At 45.2% G+C, this 25,093-nt stretch overlaps 1 non-coding gene across 1 annotated transcript; it reads right to left on the reverse strand.

Annotated features, from left to right (window-relative positions):
* Window positions 1–24,667: 24,667 nt before the first annotated feature.
* Window positions 24,668–24,742, reverse strand: Trnat-ugu (transfer RNA threonine (anticodon UGU)). The gene has a single exon. It is a non-coding gene; the product is annotated as a tRNA-Thr (tRNA).
* Between the last annotated feature and the right edge of the window lie 351 nt (window positions 24,743–25,093).

Below are 25,093 nucleotides of genomic sequence, written 5' to 3' on the forward strand. Positions count from 1 at the left end.
TATGTGAATGTGAGTACCACAATGCTGACAGAAATTTTTGGACACTGTTATTAATGAAATTTCATTTCTATACACTTCCAACGTAAATTTTCAGCCTGTGAAATTTTTTATTTGTATTAAACGATCATTATAGCTGAAATTGCTGTTGTAAATATTTTCGTGAAAAGTGTATGTGACCTTGAAGTTACGCTGCGCTGGGGTACGCACTAGCCTCTTTGAAATATACATATCGTTGTGTGGACTTTCAACTTTCCTCGTGCCGCTTCAGAAACTTTGAAGCTTGCCACACTACCATAAGCGCTCACATAGCTGTAGAAAAAAGAGGCCATTTACCTTACTATTGACATTTCTTTGCAGAACGCACCACAAACACGACACACTATTACTTGGAAACATATGATTACACTTTGGAGGTCGTACCTTATACTAATTACTGAAATACTTATGAATTGATGAGAAATATTCTGAGGTTACACATCTGATTATGACTAGTATCTTTGTACAAAAGCTGAGAAATTTTTTTACTGACTTATGAAATTCCATACGGCTGGTGAATGATGTTTTTATGCATTGCTTTGTACAAATTTTCGTTTTTTGATGTCTAGTTTCTAGCTGTACTCTAACATTGATTTTATAAAATAGAATTTAATACATATGCTAATGTAAACACTTTCTGTCTACAGATCCATTAAATAATAATCTTATGATCCACATTTTTAAAAAAGAGTACTTGGAAAGGAAAGAAGCATAAAAAGGCGAAGGGGCTGGTAACAGGAATTGCATACATAACTTTCTTTTTGAAGAGTTGGAAATTTTTTGGTAGAATAATCTGTTGTGGTGCACCATGTTAGTGATACGATAGACATTAAGATGTAATAAACATTTCCCTTATCTGCATTGCTCTCTTTACTGTAATATTTTTTCTGCTTGTGCTTTCTCGTGTTTAGGTATAAGTTTCTGCATTTGCTGCTGCTATTTGTCAGGCATTGCTCTACTGAATTTCACATTCTATTACTGCATTAAGTAAGTTTTACCAATGATTTATTTCTCTTGTTTGCTGCCTTATATTAGTTGTCATGTTGGATTTGCTTTGCTAATTTAAGTATGCTGCTGCTTGCTTTGCCAATTTACTTTTTTTCATTGCTGTTTGTGTTAATTGTTTTGTGCTGCTGCATTGCCTCGTTGTCTAGTTTATGTATCTGAGTTCAGTAGATTGAAGTTAGTTTAACAGGAGGTAAGCTATATATGAAAATGACTGTGATGACTTGGGAAGAAATGCATTGAGAAGCCGGCCGCGGTGGTCTAGCGGTTCTAGGTGCTCAGTCCCGAACCGCATGACTGCTACGGTCGCAGGTTCGATTCCTGCCTTGGGCATGGATGTGTGTGATGTCCTTAGGTTAGTTAGGTTTAAGTAGTTCTAAGTTCAGGGGACTGATGACCACAGATGTTAAGTCCCATAGTGCTCAGAGCCATTTGAATTGAGAAGTTATAAGAAAAAAGTTTGGCCAAAGAGTATTGTTAATGGGGAACAATTATTTTGTTAGGTAGGATTTATTTGGAAACAAATGATGAGGTAAGAAATATGTGAAAGTATGATTCCAAAAAAGCATGCTTAGACAGGAATTTTTTTGGGAACAATGTTGAACTAAGGGAGATCTCCGAGAACAAAACGAAGTTTTGGTTGGAAATGAAGTACCTTAAGTATTGCAGTACTAAATATTACACTGAAAACAAACCCCGTCTTTTCCTTTTGTGTTATTCCTCTATGTTTATGTGTACCCTTGTATGTCTGTGTTCTTCCTGTCTCTGTGTGTTTACCTGATAAGATAAATTTGATAGAATTTTTTTCCTTCTAATACTTAGCTGCGTTCACTATGATGAGGAATACTGTTATCCTCAAATCTAACCTTTTTTTTTTACTTTGGGTAGATGTTTGGACGTCATTTATTCTGTTACGTTTTCTTTCAATGCTCATGTGTCAAGTTAATGTTGCTAAGAATATTCTAATTTCTTTAATTTGTTTACTTATGTCATAATTCCTGTAATACTGATGTTTATGCTTATTTCTATTTTTGTGTAAAGCCTGTATTAATACAAATGTTATCTGTATTATCATTTTGTTGATTGTAATGATTTTTTCTGTACCTTTGTAACTGTATTTTTATGCTGTAAAATTGTAAATTGTATAGACACCAGTTCTTCAAGTTAAGTAAAGAGTAGGGATTCATTTTACTGCACACATTTCTATTGGTCGTGGTATATGAATAAAACGTCACATGTTATATGACTGTGTTAGTGCTTGCACTTGTGTTGATAACTCAGCAAGGGACTGGTTAACAGCCTTGTGGGTTCTAAGGATACTGTAAAAAATTAGTGAGGGCACAAGTGGTGGTTTATGGACTTGCTACATTATTCGCAAGACTCTTCAGTTGTGACTGTGCACCCACACAGCTGCTGGCCATCTCTTCAAAGACTAGAGTGTGTCTGCACTTTTGGTGGCCCATTACTACCATAATTTCTACAAGGCACACCGTGGGTCTGCTCTGTGGTGATCTACCTAGCTATATTTACAAGACTATGACCGACTCTTCTCTGGGTTTGCTCTGTTGTGGCCCACTACTACCACAATCTCTAAAAGGACTACAGTAGGTCTGCACCTTTGGTGGCCCATTACTACCATAATTTCTACACGAAATACTGGGGTCTGTTCTCTGGTGACCTACCAGTTCTACCAATATTCTTCCAGGCTTCGACTGACTCTGCTGTGGGTTTTGTCTCTTGTGGCCCACTACCATTCTTCATGTAAAGAGTCAGCACAATGTTTCCAATGGGAGGACAACACTACTTCTTCAAGACTGCATGGTGGTCCTCTCCTTGTGTGTGCATTTTCTTTTAATGCTCAGACTTTGTGCATAAAACTGTCAAGACTACTCTTCTGATGAATGATTAGGACTGTCTTTAGGGACTGTGAGGACAATTTTTGCTTTTGACCAACAGTATATTACTAATTGTGTGCATTTGATCTAGCTGATATCGTTAATATGAAAAAAATTTAACAAAAGAATCTTGGCCACTGCCCAAACTATTCTGTAAAAATATTTGAGAGGAGCAGGGAGGCTATGTAAGTACCTTGTTTATGTGTTTGTATGTTGGGAGCACTATGTAGCACTTTGCATTAATAACTCTGACAGTGCTGTGTGCACTCTGTAAGAGACTCTGTGGCTGGTTGGACTAGCAGTTGGAAGTTATCAGTCAGCGGTGATGGCAGTTAGAGGTGAATGGCCAGCAGTGATGGAAGTTGGGAGTGAGTAGTCAGCAGTGATGGAGGTTAGAGGTTAATAATTAGCAGTGTTGGAAGTTTGCAGTATTAGCGTGAGCGGACGGTCTGAATGTATATCTGCCACTGAGATTTATTACTGATGATTATATAATTTTTGAACTGGTTGTCACATTCTTAAGGCAAATACATTGTTTGCTCTGCAACCAAATTTTTCCTTTGCTAACCACATTTCCATTAATGGTTAGAGCCTACTGTAGCTAGAATCTTTGATTTAGCTAGCTTTATGGGTGTTTGGTGCATTGCCGTAGTTCGTGTAATGAAGATTTTCTATGAGGTAAGTAACTTATGATATATATGGGTTATTGTTAGGATTTCTTCTAATTCAGCGACATTCTTTTGTATTAATTATTTGAAGTCAGGTTATCAATTTCAAAGCAGTCAGATCGCGTTATTTGAATATTGTGAGTAATTAATGAATAGGAGAAGTTTGAGTTCCGTTTGTCAGGGCAAGTTCTGTAGGTCAGACATGAAATGATAAAGACAAGCAAAGAGACAGTACATATAGTTTCACTCAGCAGTTTAAGCAGATTCACTTGCATTCAGTTTCACTCAGCAGTTTCAGAATCAAATAAATTTAGAAGTTTCACCTCTCCAAGCTATTGCAGTTTAAGTAAAAACAATTATTAAGAAGTTTCACACTTAGAAATTTGTTTTATAAGAGATTCGCTCCATATCTGAAAGCTTTTACAGCATACTTCCTTACTCAGCCAACACACTAATTCGTCAATTATTACTCCCACGACCAGAACAACCATTAACGCCAAAACCTGTTACTATTACCAAATCAGTAGTACAAAATAAGGCTGACATTCGACATCACAAACATTCCATCTATGAATGTGGACAGATGCAACATCGTTGTAAATATTAATTTTTCTTCTTCATAACAGTGAGAGCATGTTGTTCATTCTTTGTAAACCTATCATTACATGTACGTTATGAACTAGTCAAATTGTAACACGAAATCTCGAAACTATATTTATATATCTGTTACATTGTGGTGTTTTTATTACTACATAGTCTATGTTTTATTCTGATGTTATGCGGTTGGTTGTAGGGATCCTTGGGTTGGAATCCTGCAAAGAAAATAAAACAAGGAATCATCCCAAAAGCATCTGTGCATTGCTTGTACGGGTGACCGATCCTCTTCTGATGAAGATTGTGTATAATGTTTCTCAAAGACATTTATTTATGTGTCGTAGCGTTGTGTTAAGAGCAAGGAAGGAAAAATGGGGTTTCACATCGCATCGACGGTGACGTCGTCAGAGCCGAATAAAAATCTCCCCTTTCTACGGCAGGATGAGCAAGGAAACTGGACGAGCTCTTTTCGAGGGATCCACATCGTCATTTGCCTTTAGTGATTTACAGAGACTGCTTAAAAACTGAAGCAGGATGGTCGTGTAGGGATTTGCACCGCCTTCCTTCCAAATACTAATCCGGTGCCTTTAAACGCTGAGCCACCTCGTTCGATCTATATCAAGAGAAGGCGTCTCAAATCTGTGTACTCCAGCACAGCTGAGAATATTAAGTAAGAAGATCCCCAACAGAAATCCTTTCAATAGGTACAGAAATCTGCAGAGAAGCACATTGGGCATTAGTCGTAGCATTTGCCACTGCGAAATGTTTTCACAAAGTATCTCTGGGTTAGAACATGTGTCTGCAACAAATCAGGCACACAGGACCACTGATATAGTCCTCTGCGTCGTGCTTTCGATTTGGCATCAACAGACATCTGCCAGTAGTTAACATTGTCTCTAGTGCGAAAATTAAAACGTATTTTAAACTTTTATCATAATGGAAGTAACATCCAAGAAGGAAAGAAGAACGAACAGGTACAGAAGTTCTGAAATCGAAATCTACTTGTCAGATTAAAACTTTTCAGCAGAATGCGATTCGAATACCAATCGCTGCCTTTGGCGGGAAATTCCTCTGTAGCTGAGATAATTTTGTATTTCCGACGGCCGCATTTGGAGCTTGAAAAGTATTTGCTTTTTGCACTGTTCCAAACTGGCAGGATGTTTGATTAAAGTGTATACTCGGCTACAAAGGAAGCAGTCGTTACGACTGATTGCGTTTCTTCTCCAGGTACTGTTTTTAAGTAGCCGGCTTTTTGATGGAGAGACGAACATCGACCCAGGGTTCAAATCCCCGTCGAGCCGTCCTGGTTTATGTATTCCGTGGTTTCCCTACATCGATTTAAGCGAGACCGGTATCGTCCCCTATGAAAGGACGCTACCAAATTCCTTCACAAAACATGAAAAATTCCAGTTTCTTCTGAGTCGCTAATGACACTGTCGTTGTCGTGATGTGCAGTTTACGTTTCTTCTTCCCTTTTATTGTTCCGAAACAAATCGTACAAATAATAATAAAATAAATATGTAAGATGCATTCAGATTTTGCCTTAGATCCTTCCATAAATTATTACAGTAGTACCGGATGTAAATCATCCTCGTTAAGACACTGCTGTCACTTTCCTCAGTCATATACAGTATAGTCGAACTGAACCAGGCAACGGTCGCGGAATTAGATTCAGAAAGAGAGCCGAGACACTAAACGTATTAGATGAGTTTCATTACTTGAGTAACAACGTAAATGACGATGGCTTAGCTACCAAAGATATAAAAATTCACCCCGACATTAGTAGGAAAAACATTTCTGGAAATGATATTTACCATATCTCTTTGAAATATTTAATACAATTGTTTTAGCTGAAAGTAGTTATCGCTGATAACTAGTTTCAATCACATTTAAGGATCATCTTCAGATCTGGTTTATCATGAGTAGTGAATAGCAAAATTCTTTAAAAATAATACAGTCAAAGCTGCAAAACAAAGAGAACAGCAAAGTAGTACACCTGTGGCAACATTTCATGGCATCTAACATCTATGAGTAAAATGCAAGATGAAATGGAAAGTTTCATGTATGTACTATTGTGCTGTTTCCTTAATTTTACAACTATGACTACGTACTTTTGAAAGAATTTTGGCTTTTCAATATCTGTTCAAATGTTCAAATGTGTGTGAAATCTTATGGGACTTAACTGCTAAGGTCATCAGTCCCTAAGCTTACACACTACTTAACCTAAACTATGCTAAGGACAAACACACACAGACCCATGCCCGAGGGAGGACTCGAACCTCCGTCGGGACCAGCCTCACAAAGGATGACTGCACCGCCCTAGACCGCTCGGCTGATCCCGCGCTGCTCAATATCTGTGATTAGTCATAGCTGAAGATGATCATTAAATGTGATCGAAACCAAGAGTGACAATAAATGTTTCGAAAATTTAAACCGGTGCGGAAACTCTCGTAACAATTGTTAAATTTGTTATCGTCGAATATGAACTTAAATGTTAGCAAATCTTTTCAGACGTTGTCTATCTTGAGCCTTGTACAGAAGCGGTATGTGCGTGATAAACAAGGAGAGGAAAGTTTTGATATGTGGTTGTGCAGGAGCGTCTTCAAAATTACATAGCTAGATCGAATAATTAATGAGGAGGAAATAATCAATTGATCTGGAGAAGTGTTTATGACATAACATGAATAAAAGAGGGTATCGATTGATGAGACACAGCCTGAGATACCAGTTTGGTAATTGTGGGAGGGGTGCAGGGGATTGTAGACGGAGACGGATACACGACTATAAAACTCAGGTTCAAATCGATGAAGGTTGTAGTAGTGACGCAGAGATGAAGAAGCTTGCACAAGATGGACTAACGTGGGGAGCTACATCAAACCAGTCTTCGGACTGAAGACCCAGCAGCAGCAGATTGTGACTGAACAGATAGTTGTCGAGCCCTTTCGGAAAAAATTGTCAAATGACGTTAATGCGCACGAGGGTGTCACTGCTCCACGAAACGTAAGTAGCGTTCCACACGCACTGCTAGTAAATCACAGGGCGGGGAGAGACCGAGCTACCAGTCGGTGCACCGGGCAGCTGAGCGTGGCCGTACGAACACACACGTGATGACGTCGCCAGGGCCGGGCCTGCGGCAGTGCGAACGCCGGACGGCACGCGAGCAGAGCCGTAGAGCGCGGCGCACACTCGCGGCCGGCTGCGAGCTATCGATCGCGCGCGCCGAGGTCAGGCGCGACGCCGGCGGGTGGGCCACTTCGGAGCGAGACGGGGCTGCGCTGCAACGCACTGGCACTCACTCACCTGGCGGGGCCTCCATGCTGGCGTCGCGGTCTCGCTGTCACCGGCCGTCACTGTGTCACCGGCGGGCGGACGCTGGCAGCTGCGCGGCGCGGCGCGGGACCACGCCTCGGCACGCACGGCGCGACGCGACGCTGGCTCGCCGGCTGGCTGTGGGGCGCCACCGGCGCGGAGCACTGCCGGCCTGCGCTGCCCCGCGCCCCCTCCCCACCCGCCACGCCCACGTAGCCGCCGTCGCCATGGCGACGGCCCGCGGTACAGCTGACGCCACGAGTGCTGACCGCGCCTGTGATCGCGCGGCCGGAAAACACGGCTGGCCGCTCTGCTCCCACCAGCTGCCCCTTTCCCGGCTCACTCCGTGCTCTCGGCTCGGCGGAGATTTCCGCTGCGCGCGAAAAGCAGCCTGCCGCTTTCCGTCTCGGCCCTTGTGTTTCTGTTCTGGAGCGGACGGGCAGCGAGTCCGCGTACATTTTGAAGCGTAGCGCCGCGGAGATTAAAATCCTCCAAAAGCGCTTAATGAACGATTACTGTACGTACACCCCCCCCCCCTCCCACACACACACACATTCACCCACATCCACACCCCCCCCCCCTCCACATACACACACAGAAATACACAAACACAATTATAAGCGCTTATGAATCTTAACTTGTTAAATCTCAAGCGAATTCAAGATGGGTGGTTTTCTATTGGAATCCACATTCAAACTTAATAAAAAAAACTTTAATGTCTTTGTGCGTATGAAAGGCGATACTGTTCACATTAAAAGAAATAAAACGGTGTACTTCTTTCGGGAAATAACAAAAGAAACTGAAGGGGAGTTGAACGCAGAGCCTTAAGGGGGGTAGGACGTCAAACGGGTCGACTTGGAGCAGGAGAGGCATCACAGGATATTTTAATTTCCAGTGTCTATACTTTTACAAATAAATTCATAAAACTTTGTCAGCATCACCAGGAAGGATTGCAGTGGAAGTTCGAAAACATAACGAAATAATTTTTTTTACATGTGAAATTTCATCATTTTTTTCACTTACTAATGGCTGCATTTGTTGCTATAGGTACACTTTTCTTCGTAAGTTAGAGAGATTCTTTGATGAATTTTGCACAGCATACATACCATGCTTACAGGTCTATGAAACTCAAGAATTGATTTAATTTATGAAAAAACGAATGAGCTTCTATATTTTGAACTTCATGTTTAGAAAAAACACAAAGTTTGTAGTTAATTACCTCAATTTTTACCACAGTTTTTAATAGATTTTGAAAATTCTGGAGTTTCATACACCTTTATGTATGGTTTGTATGCTGTGCAAAATTAATCAAAGAATATCACTTCCTTATGAAGAAAAGTGTACCTGTAGCAACAAATGCAGCCATTAGTAAGTGAAAAAAATGATGAAATTTCACACGTAAAAAAAAAAAAAAAAGAAATTACTTCGTTATGTTTTCGAACATCCACTGCTATGAGTGTGAATTCTGAATCCTTCCTGGTCATGCTGACAAAGTTTTATGAATTTATTTGTAAAAGTATAGACAGTGGAAATTAAAATGTCCTGTGGTGCCTCTCCTGCTCCAAGTTGGCCCGTTTGACGTCCTACCCCCCTTAAGGAAAATATGTCGACCTGTAAGATACAAAACTGGTTCAAATGGCTCTGAGCACTATGGGACTTAACATCTGAGGTCATCAGTCCCCTAGAACTTAGAAATACTTAATCCTAACTAACCTAAGGACATCACACACAACCATGACCGAGGCAGGATTCAAACCTGCGACCGCAGTGGTCGCGCGGTGCCAGACTGAAGCGCCTAGAACCACTCGGCCACTCCGGCCGGCGTAAGGTACACAAAACTTTCGCAGAATTTGGCGACCTCGAAAAAGTGCCCGGCAATGTAATATAGTGGAATATATTCGAAGTTCTCAGGAATTTAGGTGTAGGGTGTACGGAGCCAACAGGAAAAACTAAGAATGGAACAGCAAGTATGAAGGGCTCGGATTAGAAAGAATGTAAGTCAGGGATGTCGTCTCTCACCCATACTGTTCGATGTATACATCGAGAAAGCAATGACGGTAATAAAAAGAAAGGTTCAACAGTGTAATTGCAATTCAGGGTGAAAAGATATCAAAGATTTGTTGATGACACTGTTAGCCTCGGCAAAAGTGAGGAAGAACTGCAGGATGTATTGAACAGAATGAACAATCTTACAACCACAGTATAACTGAGTGTAAACCGAAGACAGACGAAAGTAATGAGAGGTAGCAGAAATGAGCGATCACGAAGCCGACGGAATGGTGAATTTCTGCTACCTTGAAGGCAAAATGGGGTCTGGCAGACGAAACCAGGAGGACATAAAGCACATACCAGTACAGGCAAAGAGGGCGTCTACTAGTATCAGCTTCAGTATGAGGATCTACCAACTGAGAACGACGTTGGGTTGTATGCAAGTGCATCATTGATTGTCCACAAAACCGGAAAAGAAGAGAATAAAATATTTTGAGACTTAGTGCTACAGAAGAACGTTGAAACTTAATGGACTGATAAGACAGGAAGTGAGGAGGCTCGTCACAGAATTGGTGAGGGGGGGAGGGGAGGAGGAGAAAAATGAGAAAAAACGTTGACAATAACAAGGTATAGGATTATAGGGCATCTGTTAAGACATCAAGGAATAACATCCACTTGACGGAGCAGTGAAGGGTAAAAACTGTAGGAGGCGATGAGGATTGAAATAAATCCATCAAGTAACTGCGAACGTTGGTTGTAAGTGATGCTCTGAGATTAATAGGGTGGCATAGGAAAGAATTTTGTGGTGCGCCGCATCAGACCAGTCACAAGACTGATGAAAAAAAGTAATAATAAAGCCTGGAGAACACTACATGATGATGAATTTAATAATTTATATAAAGGTCTAGATATAGTAGGAAAAGCCAAAAGATTGCAATGGATTAGGACAGCAGAAACCGTAACATTAAGAGAGGGGTGGAAGAGCCTAGCAATAGAAGGCAAACTTTTAGATGTCCATTTGAAACACACTTTCATAATGTTCTAAGTAACATAGAATAGTTAAGATGGAAAGTTATTTGTAAAGACAGAGCAATGGGGCTAAATAATGTTCATTCTGCAGAGATGAGCCGTCATAGCTTGGAATGCATGGTTCGTAGTGGAAAATAATAATGGTATTATAAGGTATTATTTTCGTTTTTACTCAGCGACTTTTTATGATACAATCATAACCGGTTTCGGCCTTCATCTTCAGATGAGAACAGAAAAGCTTAAATTAAGACGTGAAACAAGTGCAATTATTTTCACTAGATCTAGTTGTGAGTTTAGTGCTGTTACAATGCATATGGTTCAGACCTATGGGCGGAGTTTGATGAACAAGTGTTCATGTATAGTCAGCTAAACACAAGATCATAAATTAGGGAATTACTGAATGGATAACTGAGTGAAATATTATTGTAGTAACTATTGTTTTCAAGGCTGAAGATTCTCTTGTAGCGGATGCGTGCATCTAGCGCAAAGAGTAGGGAAGGAAAAGTACACTTGGTTGTACGTACATAATTCCCTGATTTCTGATCTGATGTTCTCATCAAACGCCGCCCTTAGGTATGAACCATATTCATTGCAATAGCAGTTTATTAAGCCCACACGTAGGTCTAGTGAAAAGAGCTGCACTTGTTTCAGGTCTTAATTCAAGCATTTCTGTTTTCTGTTGCAGCACATGAAGATAGCCTTTGACGGCCGAAACTGGTTATGATTGTATCATCAAAAGTGGCTGCGTCAAAACAAAAAATAATATCTCATAACATGTCAGTCACCGCCTTCGCAAACGCAATGTATATTTTCCATAATAATCATATTTCTGCTACTTTTTCTTTTGCCTTAATCCCGTACCTTCAGCTATGTTGGCTATCAGTAGTCTTGAATATGTGACATGCACACCAACACCGAAAGGCGGCTCTCTACAACCTCTTCCGGGAAGCTTCTAAAAATAAGTTTCTCTTTACAAAGATTTACTCTTGCTGAACAAGAAATGTCTCAAATACAGAAGTCCAGTATATGAAGAAGGTGTCCAGATTTTCTCAATTGGGTTCAACCGGGACTGCGAATGGAAAATTGAATGGCGAGCCATGAATTCCCGGAACCACGAATTTATTAACAACTCAGCTGTTAAAGTCCCAGGCTTTCATGGTCCTAAAGGGGTGCGCGTGCAGCTTAGCAGATACTGGACTGGAGGAGGTATGTTCAAAACAACATGCACAAGTGGGAATTTTGCCCTGACAGTTCGTGTGATTGTGGCGATATTCAATGAGCGACATTGTAAGTAAGTGTCCTAACAGACGTTCCCCATGTTGAGATCAATAGTCGACAAGAAGCGCCTGAGGAGACACTCCACTGGACTGGTTCTCCCGCAACCATTTTCTTATGCTCTCACTTCTATCTCTATCTCTCGGCGTTTCCTCTGCAATCTTCCACAGTATTTTCATTTCCGTGGCTTCCAAAAGTCTTCCAGTTCTTGATACTTCAGGCCTTGTCTCAGCTTTGTATGCCATAATCGGTCTCACTATTGTTCTTTACACCGAAGCGCCAAAGAAACTGGTACAGGCAAGCGTATTCAAATTCAGAGATATGCAAACAGGCAGAACACGGCACTGCGATCGGCCAACAAGTGTCTGGTGCAATTGTTTGATCGGTTACTACTGCTATAATAGCAGGTTATACAGACTTAAGTGAGTCTGAACGTGGTGTTATAGTCGGCGCACGGGCGATGGGACACAGCATCTCCGAGGTAGCGATGAAATGGGGATTTTTTCCGTACGATCATTTCACGAGCGTACCGTGAATATCAGGAATCCGGTAAAACATTAAATCTCTGACATCGCTGTGGCTGGTAAAAGATCAACGGAACCAACGACGACTGAAAACAATCCTTCAACGTGACAGAAATGCAACCATTCCACAAATTGCGGCAGATTTCAATGCTGGGCCATCAACAGGTGTCAGCGCGTGAACCATTCGACGAAACATCATCGACATGGGTTTTCGGAGCAGAAGGCCCACTCTTGTACCCTTGTACAAAGTCGTACACCTCGACTGGGCCCATCAACACCGACATCATTGGACTGTTGACGACTGGAAACATGTTGCCTGGTCTGACGACTCTCGTTTCAAATTGTATCGAGCGCATGGACGTGTACCGGTGTGGAGACAAACTCATGAATCCGTGCAGCAGGGGACTGTTCAAATCGGATGAAGCTCTGTAATGGTGTGGGACGTGTGCAGTTGGAGTGATATGGGACCACTCATGACTGGTCACACGGACGTAAGCATCCTGTCTGATCACTTGCATCCATTCATGTTCATTGTGCATTCTGATGGACTTGGGCAATTCCAGCTGGACAATACGACACCCCACACGACCAGGATTGCTACAGAGTGGCTCCAGGAACACTTTTCTGAGTTTTAACGCTTCCGATGTCCACCACAGGCCCCAGACATGAACGCTATTGACGATACCTGGGATGCCTTGCAACGTGATATTCAGAAGATCTCCAGCCCTTCGTATTCCTATGAATTTATGGACAGCCCTACAGCATTCATGGTGTCAGTTCCCTCCAGCACTACTTCAGACATTAGTCGAGTTCATGCCACGTCATGTTGCGGCATTTCTGCGTGCTCGCTGGTGCCTTACACGATATTAGGCAGGTGTACCAATTTCTTTGCCTCTTCAGTGCATATTCCTTCTTTTGCATTCATCCTATATTTTTGTTTCTTCAAACTGTATTGTTTAACACCCTACCACTCTGTTTGCTTTTTATACTTGTTCTCTAAGCTCTTCTGCGAAATTTCCTCTGCTGGACAATTCAGTACCAAAGTATTCAAATTTTATTACTTGTTGAAGAGTCTTTCCATTTATTTTCAACTGGCATCTAATTGTTTCCACAGAAATGGTCATGATTTTGGTTTTTTGAGTGAACATGATCATATTAAAGTTTGAGGCTGCCACGTTAACTGTATGTAAAATTTTCTGCAGGTTATCACTATTTGCTTACAGAACTGCAACAGCATAAGAAATTATTTTTATTTCCTCGTTCCCCATTTTATATCGACTACAATCCAATACCTTCTTTATCACGTCATCCATGACTAGCAGGCTGAAAGAGTCAACATGTCTAATATCGTTATTAATTGCTTTACAGCCAGATAAACTGGAACCAATTTTCGCGTGCATGTAGTTTTTGGAATAAATGTCTTCAATTGTTTTTATTAGGTATGGCCTCACTACAGAGCAGGTTTATCACATGTGTTACTGAATAATGTCGAAAGCCTTCTAAAAGTCAATAAAACAAAAATAAGCTGGTCTGTTGCATTTTCTACAAGCTGTCTCACAATGAATATTGCATCTGTGCGTGACCTACTGGTTCTAAAATCATAGTGCTCCTCTGTAAGGGTTATATTTTTTAAATTTCATTTCCTACAACCTTTTTCTGAGTTTAAGAACTGAACTGAGTAGATTCAGCCCTCTGTAATTGGATGGATCTTTCATATCTCCTCTTTTGCACGTGAGAATAATGATACTAGTAGTTAATTCATTTTGAATTTTATTAGGAGTTTATAAAATTATTAAATAACGTGATTAGACGTTTAGTTAGTGGATATCCTCCATACTTCAGTAACTCATTGGGAATCCTATCTTTCCCTGAAGGTATCTCATTATTTACCAGACTTACAGCTTCTTCTAACTCTGCCAGTGAAGTAGTTTCACCATTGTTTTCTTGTATGCTGAATTCTAAAATTTTCTCGTTTTCTGGTAGTTTATTACCTTTAAACAACTCTGTTAAGTATTTAACCCACAGCTCATCATTTACGTCGTTCACTTTCAAAATCTGATTTAATTCCCTCTGTTGTCGTACCATCCTCTAAATTCGTTTCTACAGCCGTAGAAGCCCTGTTCTACATTTTTAAAAAGATTTATCAGTGTTCCTTCTTAAAAAAGATCCATTACTTCAGAAACAGCTGCTGAAACATCAGCGCTCTCAGCTGTTTGTCCGCTGACAATGTGTTTGTTGAACACTAAACAGGAAGAGTACAGGCGTCACCAACCATTGTGTTCTGTGACGTCACTTGATAGCGTCGAAATTTCGCCACCGATGACTGAGTGCATAATGACGCTAGGGTCCTTCCAGTCCGTGGTGCCTGCCGCGCTGACTGTAATCTGGAAGTGCAACTATCAGCTCCTTGCTACCCTATTACCATCCGATCATTCTAAAAATACAATCTGGTGAGAGGCTCGATTGGTTAAACAGAGAGGTATTGCAAAAGCCACCTCGCACGCATAGAGGGTTTTGTACAAGCTGTAGACACACTCAGCGTTGGAACGCCGGAATGAAAAGTCGGCAGAAACACGGTTGCAAATTGAAGATGAGTCCATGGATCATAGCAAGCACACGGCAGAATCCGAGGATTCCTGGAATTTCATTGAATTTAATACGAAGAGTTTAATGAAGCGGCACGCTCACATACCACAGCCTAAGGAACTATCGAATCCGCCAGGCAATGTCTGTAGTTTGAAGTTAGTGTCTATTAACTTACCGACTTCTGAAGGTGACTACCTTAAGTTGCCGTTACAATGATGTCTTCTCGAGTTTAATTATGAACAAAAACTCAATCGATGATGTGTAAAAAAGTCCACTAGCTCAGTTCTACATTGCTTGTGAAGCAGAGGACCTATTAAGACATACATCTATCATGTCAGAAAATCTAACGACTGACTTGGGGCTATCATGCAGAGATGGGATAGTACCAAAATAATTGAAGCCAAACACGCAAAGTCTTTTTTGGCCGCACCTACGTCTACCACTGCACGGTTAGGGATTAGACGCCTCATGAATCACGCACGTAGCTGTAGAATCCCTTAAAGGTTTTAACTCTTAATGTCCCATTTCATTAAGTGCTTCTTTCGGAAGCAATTCTGGTTAGTGAAGCCAGACATGGTCAGGGGGAGACGGCGGTCTTAATATGGTTTATTAAATAACTTCTTTTTAAAGTAAAGACTGTTAATGCCTAGATCGCAATTTTCCTGTCACAATTAAAGTTCTATAACTAGTTTAGGTTACTATCTGCAATCATCTTCAGGTCGGTCAAAATATTAAAAGGCGGTGAATAACATTGAAAAGCATCGTTAGCTGTAGTCATGCAACAACATGCTTTCGTAGGTACCAAAATAATAACAGTACGTAGTTGAAAACGTCACCGCGAGGAAGCCAGCTTGTGAGCAGGGCTGGCCAGAAATTCTGCAGGCGTGCGGTGCTCCTGCACATGTGCAACTTCCGGGTCACAGCGTGCACGCCGCAGCCGTCAGCGTTCATGTAATGCATGTTTCTACGCACACGTGTCGCTTTATCCACTTGCTGGGATACTCTGTACCGGCGCATTCTAGTGCTCATTCCACAGCTTGCAAGCCAACCATGGGAAGATATTTCGCGTATTAAACATTTAAAACACTGTCACAGTCTACTCATTGAGACGTCTACTTTTATGTTAACAGTTTAACCCAATAGGACAAGTAATACAGTTAACAACCGTGGGTTTTTATTAAGGCAGCTTGACTGGCGGCACGTAAAGACGCGTACTGTTTTTGATGTAGTATTTAAGAAAGTGAGCACGTAGTGACTTCCAACAAACCTTATTCATGATTTCAAATAACATTAAACTAATGAAAGGTTTCCTATAACTAATTCTCGGTGCCCTTAGTTACATCCACATAATTTCTGTTTCACTGACCTCTGAACAGAATGATAACCGCAGACCTCTCGATGATCACCTGTTATTTCTATACCATTATGGCTGTATCTTTCATCAGATCCGTCTGAAATCTGCATAATAACCGACAATTAGATGAATGTTATGTTTTATCGAATTCAGCTGAGCGTAGCCCATCACACATTAAAAAGAAACCCCTAAATGTAAGTATACATTGGAACAATCGGTTTAATGACCAATTTTCCTGATAATAATGTAACATGTAGCAGAATGAGGCAATAATGCACAGTCAGTAAACAATAATTTTTAATTATGAAAGGAATAAATCCAAACACGTTTATCACTGGTCATGAGAAATGATATAGTTAATATCGGGCACAAAAGCACGGCTCATTGACAAACGCAAGCAGTTGCGAAGATTTTCATCACTTGTGCTTGATCGAAACCCTGATTTATTCATTTTCATTACTGTGAAAAATATTTCACAAACATATATCGACCCGAACATCGACATAACTCTCGCGGCTTCTCGGTGCAGGCGTGGAAATTCTTATTGTGAAAAATTTTCGTAGAATTCTTTTGTACTTCGCACTGCAAATAACTTGTCCTTGTCTCGTATTACACTGTACGTCGATCAGTTCCATCTGTAGATCATTTGGAGCATCTTCAACTGACGACGAGAACGGTCGAGCAAAGAGGCGAATGACAAGAGACAAACTCGTAACATCTGCAAATCGTGCTCGAAATTGTTCCTTAATTTTTACAATTATTGACACCTTTCATGGACCAGTCCAAGAGTCGGGAAATGTGCAGTGTTTTCTGTCAATAGCTGGCTCTCCCAAAGCGCAAACTTCCTTTCAAAGTCATTTATTTTTTCCAACATGTCGGAAATTAAATTATTTTCACCTTGCAAACTGACGGTCAGGCTGTTCATGTGAGACGTAATGTCCACGAGAAATGCAAGGTCTGACATCCAACAAGGGACTTCCAACATAGGTTCACTTTTTCCCTTCTCATTTAAGAATGTTACTATGACCAAACGTAAATCAAAAAATATTTTACCTCGAATGAGCCAGCGTACTTCGGTATAGGAAGGTATTTCGCCGTACTCTGCTCCTAACTCCTCCAAGAACTGACGAAACTGGCGATGCGGAAGCCCATGTGTCTTCAGATAGTTTACACTACGCACAACAATTTGCATGACGTTTTCTAACGTTACTGATATTGCACAAAGTGCCTCTCGATGCACAATGCAGTGAATTCCATACAACATCTCGTCTGTGCTATGGCCCTAGCTTTTTGCGCATCCGTGCTATTGGTCATCTCTGATGGCCTTGCATTGATGGTGCTCCATCTGTGGTCACTGAGACTAACCGATTCCAGTCCATACCGACACCATCAATCGCTTGCTCGACAGCTTGGAGTAAGTCCGCACCTGTAGTAGTCCCTTTCAAAGGTACCAAGTCCAAAACGTCCTCTGTTACACAAAATGCGTTATCGACACCTCGTATGCATATCGCAACCTGGGCTGTATCTGTAAGATCTGTTGCTTCATCGAGCGCAACAGAGAAAGCAACAAAGTCTTTAGCCTTATTTATTAGCTGCCTGTGCACATCGCCGGCCATAGCAGTAATACGTCTTGTCACTGTTTGTTTGGATAGACTGATTTATTGAAATCTGCTAACGTTCGTGCGACACACAAGCTCTGCAGCATCAGTCAGACACCCTTTCACAAACTCCCCTTCGGAAAAGGGTTTAACAGATTGTGAATTCTTAATGCGATTTTAAAACTTGCTCGCTGTAAAGATTTAGTGTGGTTGTCATTCTGGAAAACTGAAAACATTACATTGTACAGCATACAGTAAAATAGACATAAATGTCACACAAGAAACTAAGAGTTCAAGAAGTATCACTTACTTTGACGTACAGTAAAATCGAGTTGGTGTGTCTCTTCCATTTTCTTAAGTACATTCAATTTTGCTTGCCGTTCTTCGCTGTTGAGTACACTACACTCGTCTTTGTGATATATATTGCACTGTCTTTCAATTGAAAGCTTACGCTGGCCGCCTATTATTCGGCGGCACAGCAAACACTGTGAGTTTTCGCCAAGGGCTACAAAAAAGAATTGCAGTTCCCAGTCATTTTTAAACGACTTAGAACATAGATCTCCCGTCCTTTGCTTTTTCACAGTACCTGCCATTTCTCAGTACTTCTCTGTTAAGTTTACGGTCACCAGGGGTAAACGAGACTGGGTATGTTGCGCTCTTGCTTGTACCACATAAACAGGGACGTGGAGCCGCCGCCGTTCATTTTTTTTTCCTTTATTGTAATTTTAATCACCTGTACAGGCGGGCTGGCAGCAGCATAGTACGCTGCTCTTCAGCCTTAAGTGGAACAATAACATGACATAGAGGCGATACAAACAATACAAAAAACGGCGGGCAAAAAATGGAGATACAAAAAACAATAAACAAGAAGCCGTTCACGTTGGACGATAAAAACACTAAAACTTGTTGACACGGCGCACAAAACACGGAGAAAGGCGACAGCACATGTGAACAGTTGAGTTGTAACTGCACGAAACACAAAACGAAGCACACACACTAGACACTGATGGCGATGATCTCCGGCGCGCGAATGTTCACTATGCGTGTGCGAGTCCGGGGACCTGCCAAGAGAGGAGGAGGAGGAAGGGGAGTGGGAGAGGGGAGAGCAGAGATGCCACGGGCAGAGGAGAAAAGGGGGGAGGGTGGAAGGGGGAGGGGAAGCCCGGGGGAAGAGGGGTGGAGGGAGGTGACGGGGAAAAAGGAAAGAGAAGGGAAGGGAAGGGAAGGGAAGGGAAGAGAAGGGAGGGAGGGTGCCTAAAGGAAAGGACACAGGAAGTGGGGGGGGGGGGCAGGGTCAAAGTTGATAGGAGGGGTAGATGGAGGGGAGGAGGACATCATCAGGGAGGGGGAGCTGGCGGAAGCCACCTTGGGAGAGGGTAAGGAGGGTGGAGAGATGGAGACCAGGTGGGACGTGGGCATACAGGCGCGGCAGCGGGCGGGGGTGGGAGAGGATTGGGGAGACGAGCGGGTGAGGAGGGTCGAGTTTACGGGAGGTGTACAGGATCCGTATCCTTTCAAGGAAAAGCAGGAGGTGGGGGAAGGGGATGAGATCATACAGGATCCGTGTGGGGGAGGGGAGACGGATGCGATAGGCGAGGCGGAGAGCATGGCGTTCAAGGATTTGGAGGGATTTATAAAAGGGAGGGGGGGCGGAGATCCAAGCCGGATGGGCATAACAAAGGATAGGGCGGATGAGGGATTTATAGGTGTGGAGGATGGTGGAGGGGTCCAGACCCCACGTACGGCCAGAGAGGAGCTAGAGGAGATTGAGTCGGGAGCGTGCCTTGGCTTGGATTGTCCGGAGGTGGGGAGTCCAGGAGAGGCGACGGTCAAGGGTGACGCCAAGGTACTTAAGGGTGGGAGTGAGGGCGATGGGACGGCCATAGATGGTGATGTAGAAATCAAGGAGGCGGAAGGAAGGGGTGGTTTTGCCTACAATGATCGCCTGGGTTTTGGATGGATTGACCTTGAGCAACCACTGGTTGCACCAAGCGGTGAACCGGTCAAGATGGGATTGGAGAAGGTGTTGGGAGCGCTGTAGGGTGGGGGCAAGGGCAAGGAAGGCGGTGTCATCGGCAAACTGGAGAAGGTGGACGGGGGCTGACGGCGGCGGCATATCCGCCGTGTACAAGAGGTACAGAAGGGGGGAGAGGACGGAGCCTTGGGGCACACCGGCAGAGGGGAAAAAGGTGTAGGAATCTGTGTTATGGACGGTGACATAGGAAGGACGGCGGGAGAGAAAGGAGCCGATCAGACGGACGTAGTTAATGGGAAGGGCGAAGGTTTGGAGCTTGAAGAGGAGACCGGAATGCCATACGAGGTCATAGGCACGTTCGAGGTCCAGGGAGAGGAAGATTGCGGAGCGACGGGAATTAAGCTGTTCGGTAAGGAGATGAGTGAGGTGAAGGAGAAGGTCGTCGGAAGAGAAGGACGGCCGAAAGCCACACTGGGTAACGGGAAGGAGGCGGTGCTGGCGGAGATGCTGGTGCATGCGGCGGGTGAGGATAGATTCCAGGACCTTGCTGAAGACCGAGGTAAGGCAGATGGGGCGGTAGGAGGAGACGGCTGACGGCGGTTTGCCAGGTTTAAGGAACATGAGGATACGGGAGGTTTTCCACAGGTCGGGGTAGTAACCGGTGGACAGGACTACATTGTAGAGCCTGGCTAGGGTGGAGAGGAAAGAGACAGGAGCTTCACGAAGGTGACGGTAGGTGACACGATCGTGGCCAGGAGCGGTGTTGCGTTTCGTGCGGAGTGTAGCAATGAGATCCTGTGTAGTGATAGGGGCATTGAGTTCCGTGTGTGCAATGTTGTCCAAGTACTGGAAACCAGGAGCGAGGGGAGGGACAGATGTGTCAGTTCGATCGCGGATATCCGGGAAGAGGGAGTAATCGAACTGCGGATCATCGGGAATGGAAAATACATCGGAGAGGTAGGAGGCAAAGTGGTTGGCCTTACTAAGGGAGTCAGGGAAAGGGTGATCATCATGGAGAAGAGGATAATAAGGGGAGGGCTTAGTTCCAGTAAGGCGACGGAAGGCCGACCAGAACTTGGACGAGTTTATTGGTAGGGTAGCATTTAAACGGGTGCATGTCTGTCGCCAGTCCCGGCGTTTCTTAGCCGCGAGCAAATTACGAATGTGTCGCTGGAGTTGCCGGTGGCGTCGTAGTGTGTCCGGGTCACGCGTGCGGAGGAAGGCGCGGTAGAGACGACGGGATTCACGGAGGAGGAGGACGGCCTGTGGGGGTAAGGTAGGACGGTGGGGGTGGATGGCGACAGTAGGGACGTGGGCCTCCATGGCCTCAGACAAGGTCTGCTGGAGAAAGGAAGCGGCATGGGTAACATCGTCAGGGTGGTGGTAGGTGAAGGGGTGGCTATCGACCTGGGTGGAAACGGTATCCTGGTAGGCATTCCAGTCGGCACGGGAGTAGTCATGGACATACTTAGGGGGAGGGTCATTACGAGGGTCGGGGCGGGGGCGACGACCGTCTGAAACGGTGAGGAGGACAGGGAGATGGTCGCTGCCAATAGGCTCCAGGACATCCACCGTTATGCGGCCAAGGAGGTTGGGGGAGGAGAGGATAACATCAGGAGTGGAGTTGGATTCGGTACGGGTGTGCTGGGGGATGGGAATGAGGTCGCCTTGAAGGGAGGAGAGGAACCGATGCCACCGCCGTAACTGGGCGGCGGAACGACTATGGATGTTGAGGTCGGCGGCGATCACGTAGGAGGAAAAGGTACGATCGACGTGGGAGAGGAAGTCGAAGGGAATAGGAGCGTTGGGGCGGACATAGATGGTGGCGCAGGTAACGGTAAGGCCGGGGAAGAAGAGACTAAGGATAAGGTGTTCGGTGGGGTCGGGAAGGAGAGGTTGGAGCCGAACGGGGATCTGGCGGTGGTGACCAATGGCAACTCCACCACGCGCAATTGGGAGGGGATTATCGGAGCGGTGGAGGAGGTAGGGCGAAGTGTGAATGGTGTGGTGGGGTTGGAGGAAGGTTTCATTAAGGAGGAAGGCATCCACGCGGTGGGCGGCAAGGGTGTGCAGGAAGAGGTTCCTGTTGGCGGGTAGGGAGCGGATGTTGTTGAAAAGGATATGTTGCTGTCGCGCCATGATCGGGATTTAGACGAGGGTGTCAAGGCGGGAGAAGGTGAAATGGGCCTGGTTGTTGGAGTAGGTGGCGTACATCTTGAGTTGGAATACGGAATGGGCGGCAAGGGAGATCTGCCGGAGGGTGTGGGGGCGCTGAAAGGGGTGAACATTCTGGAGGACGATGGTTAGGAACCTGATGATGTCCTCAGCGGTGGGGGGGGGGGACGAAGGGAATTGCCAGGAGGGGTGGGGGCGTCCAGTGGACGGACAGGGACGGTGAGTTCAGGAGTGGTTGGAGGGGGTCGGGCTTTACACTTTTGGGAGTAGGTGGGATGGGGGAGATTGCAGGTATTGCAGGAAGGAGGGGATTGGAGGTTAGGGCACTGCCGGAGGAAGTGCGCTTGCCGACAATGCGGGCAGGTGGGGGCCTCGCGGCACTCAGCTGTGGGGTGCGCGTTATAGTGCAGACACCTCTGGCAGCGCAGGGATTGAGGAGGGGAACGGGAGGGGTCGACCTTGTACCGCTGGTTAAAAAGGAGGGCACCCTCCTTCAGGAGACGGTCAATGGAGGGGGCGTGCTCAGAAAAAACCCGCATAAGGCGGGTGGGGCCGGCAGCGTTATGTATCCGGCGAACCGCACGCACCTCCAAATGGGGATGCGCCTTGAGCTCCGCCAACACCTCCTCCTCCGTGATCACTGGACTAAGCCGAGTGATCACGGCGGTGAGAGTTGGCGGGCGACGCGGAGGTTGGGGTTGGCGGGAGGGAGGTGGGGAAGGAGCAGGGGTGAGAGAGGCATGAGGGCCAAAGCGGGTGACAGGGATGCGGGAAAGGAGGTATGTGTGGAGGGTTGGGCTGGGGGAGGAGATGAGGACCGAATCACGGCGAGGAGTGAGGAGGGAGATGGGGGCACCAGGACAATGCTGGCGAAGGAAGAGGGTGAGGTTCCGTGCTTCAAGGAGAGAGGGATCAGGACGGGAGAGGAGGTAGCGGCAGGAGGAGGGGGTAGAGGAGGAGGAGGAGGGGGCAGGGACAGGCGGGGAGACATCCATGGCATCATGGGTGGGGGAAGGAGGACGAGGCGGAGCCTTTTTGGAAGCAGAGGAAGCAGGGGTGCCACTGGGGCGCTTGACGGCGGTGGAGGAGGTGTGGGGGACGGGAACAACGGGAATGTGGCGGGGAGGGGCAGGTCCCGGGGCCGGAGTCGGCGCCGGAGATGGTGATGGTGACGGTGAAGGCGAAGGCGAAGGCGACGGCGATGACGGTGGCAGTGGCGGTGGTGATGGCGAAGGTGACGGTGAAAGCTGGGCGTGGACAGTGGCCCGACGGGCCACCACCCGAGCCGGAGCTGCAGTGACAGGCTGGGGGAGTGGGGGGAAAGGATCAGAACGAGAGGGGCGAGAGGAAGAAGCGTGAGAGGGGGCGACAAAGATAGAGGGTGAAGGGAGAGTGAGGAGAGGTGGGATGGAAGGAGGGGGGTGGGACTGGGCACACCAAGTTATAGTGGTGGAGGCGGCGGAAGGGGAAGTATAAACTATGGCGGTGGTGGTAGCGGTGGCAGCGGTGGTGGGGGCGGACATGATGGTAGACAGAAACAATAACGAACAGAACGGAGAGGAAAGGACAGAAACTGGGGACAGACAAAGACGAAGACGGATGAAGACGAAGACGGCCGTAGACCAGGGTCAGGACGGCGGCGACGGCGGCGACCAGGCGGTGGCGGCGGTGGCGGCGGCGGCGGCGGCGGCGGGCACCGGCTGGCGGCGGCGGCGGGCACCGGCGGCGGCGGCGGCGGTGACGAACAGACGGACGGACGGACAGCAGACGGCGGCGAACAGGCAGACGGACGGACGGACGGACAGCAGGCAGCAGCGGCGGCGGTGGACAGCGAGCAGGCAGGCGGACAGACGGACGAACAGCGACAGCAGGAAGCGACGGGCAGACAGACAGACAGACAGACAGACAGACACAACCGCCGAAGACGGAGATTACAACCTGAGAGTAGCCCAGGCGTTGCAACCTAACGTCGTCGACTGAGGGGATCCAACCCTCTGTCTAATAACAGATGTCGCTGTCGCAGCGTTTGGCCGGCCCTGTTGTAGACGGTAATTTCGCTGGTTGAGGGTCATGTAGAAAATTGTCCCGTTGAATGAGTACTCATGCAATAGTAGGAAAATGGTGCTATAGGCATTAAAAGCTTTATTTTTAATTTTTTTTTGTTTAATAAAGATTTCTGGCTTGTTTGCGACCCACAGATCGTCCTAAGTGGCAGGTTAACATGAGTCCACATTCACCACTCTAAATCAACTGACGAATATTTTGGAGATAAAACGTCAACCTGTTAGGTTGGTTAGATTTAAGAACAACCCTCCAGAAGACATGCAAGGCAAATCCAGCACCAAAAGTCAAATGAAAAATGTGAGGAAAGAACGTCTGGATTGTGCTGATAAAAAAGGGAACTGCAAGTTTTGTAATAAACTTGATGTTGTCATTATATGTAAGTAGTTTCAAACACTTGGTATCAAAGATCGACGAACATTTATCATGAAAAATAAGCTGTGTTTGTGTGCATCTGCCCTGATCGTTATGCTAGTAACTGCAAGCTCCTACTTGTAAAATATGCAATGATAAACACAATATATGATAATTAAATCAAGACCCTAAACTGCCGACAGGCGGTGATATACATCAACGGGGACAGTTGAAAGTGTGTGCCCCGACCGGGACTCGAACCCGGGATCTCCTGCTTACATGGCAGACGCTCTTTCCACCTGAGCCACCGAGGGCACAGAGGATAGTGCGACTACAGGGATTTATCCCTTGCACGCTCCCCGTGAGACCCAAATTCCCGACTTAATGTCGACACACTACATTCGAAGTGCCCCTGCCCATTACACTCATTACTCGCGGCTGACAATCTTATCGAGTCCCATAAGAGTTCGGGCAATGCGTGTGCATCCGCACAGAAGATCAGTGGCCGGTTACCCTTAACTATATGAAGATGGTAGCTGTTCGTTCAGACATGTCCTAAAGGACAGATACCATCTTCATATAATATTGCCCAGAAGTCAGGTGACATAAGGTGTAATCAGACTGGTAGCTCTAGAAGCTGCTCCTTGTCCAATCAGACTACTTATA

This window comes from Schistocerca nitens, chromosome 2 (genome assembly GCF_023898315.1).
Source record: "Schistocerca nitens isolate TAMUIC-IGC-003100 chromosome 2, iqSchNite1.1, whole genome shotgun sequence".
In the NCBI taxonomy this organism is placed as follows: domain Eukaryota; kingdom Metazoa; phylum Arthropoda; class Insecta; order Orthoptera; family Acrididae; genus Schistocerca; species Schistocerca nitens.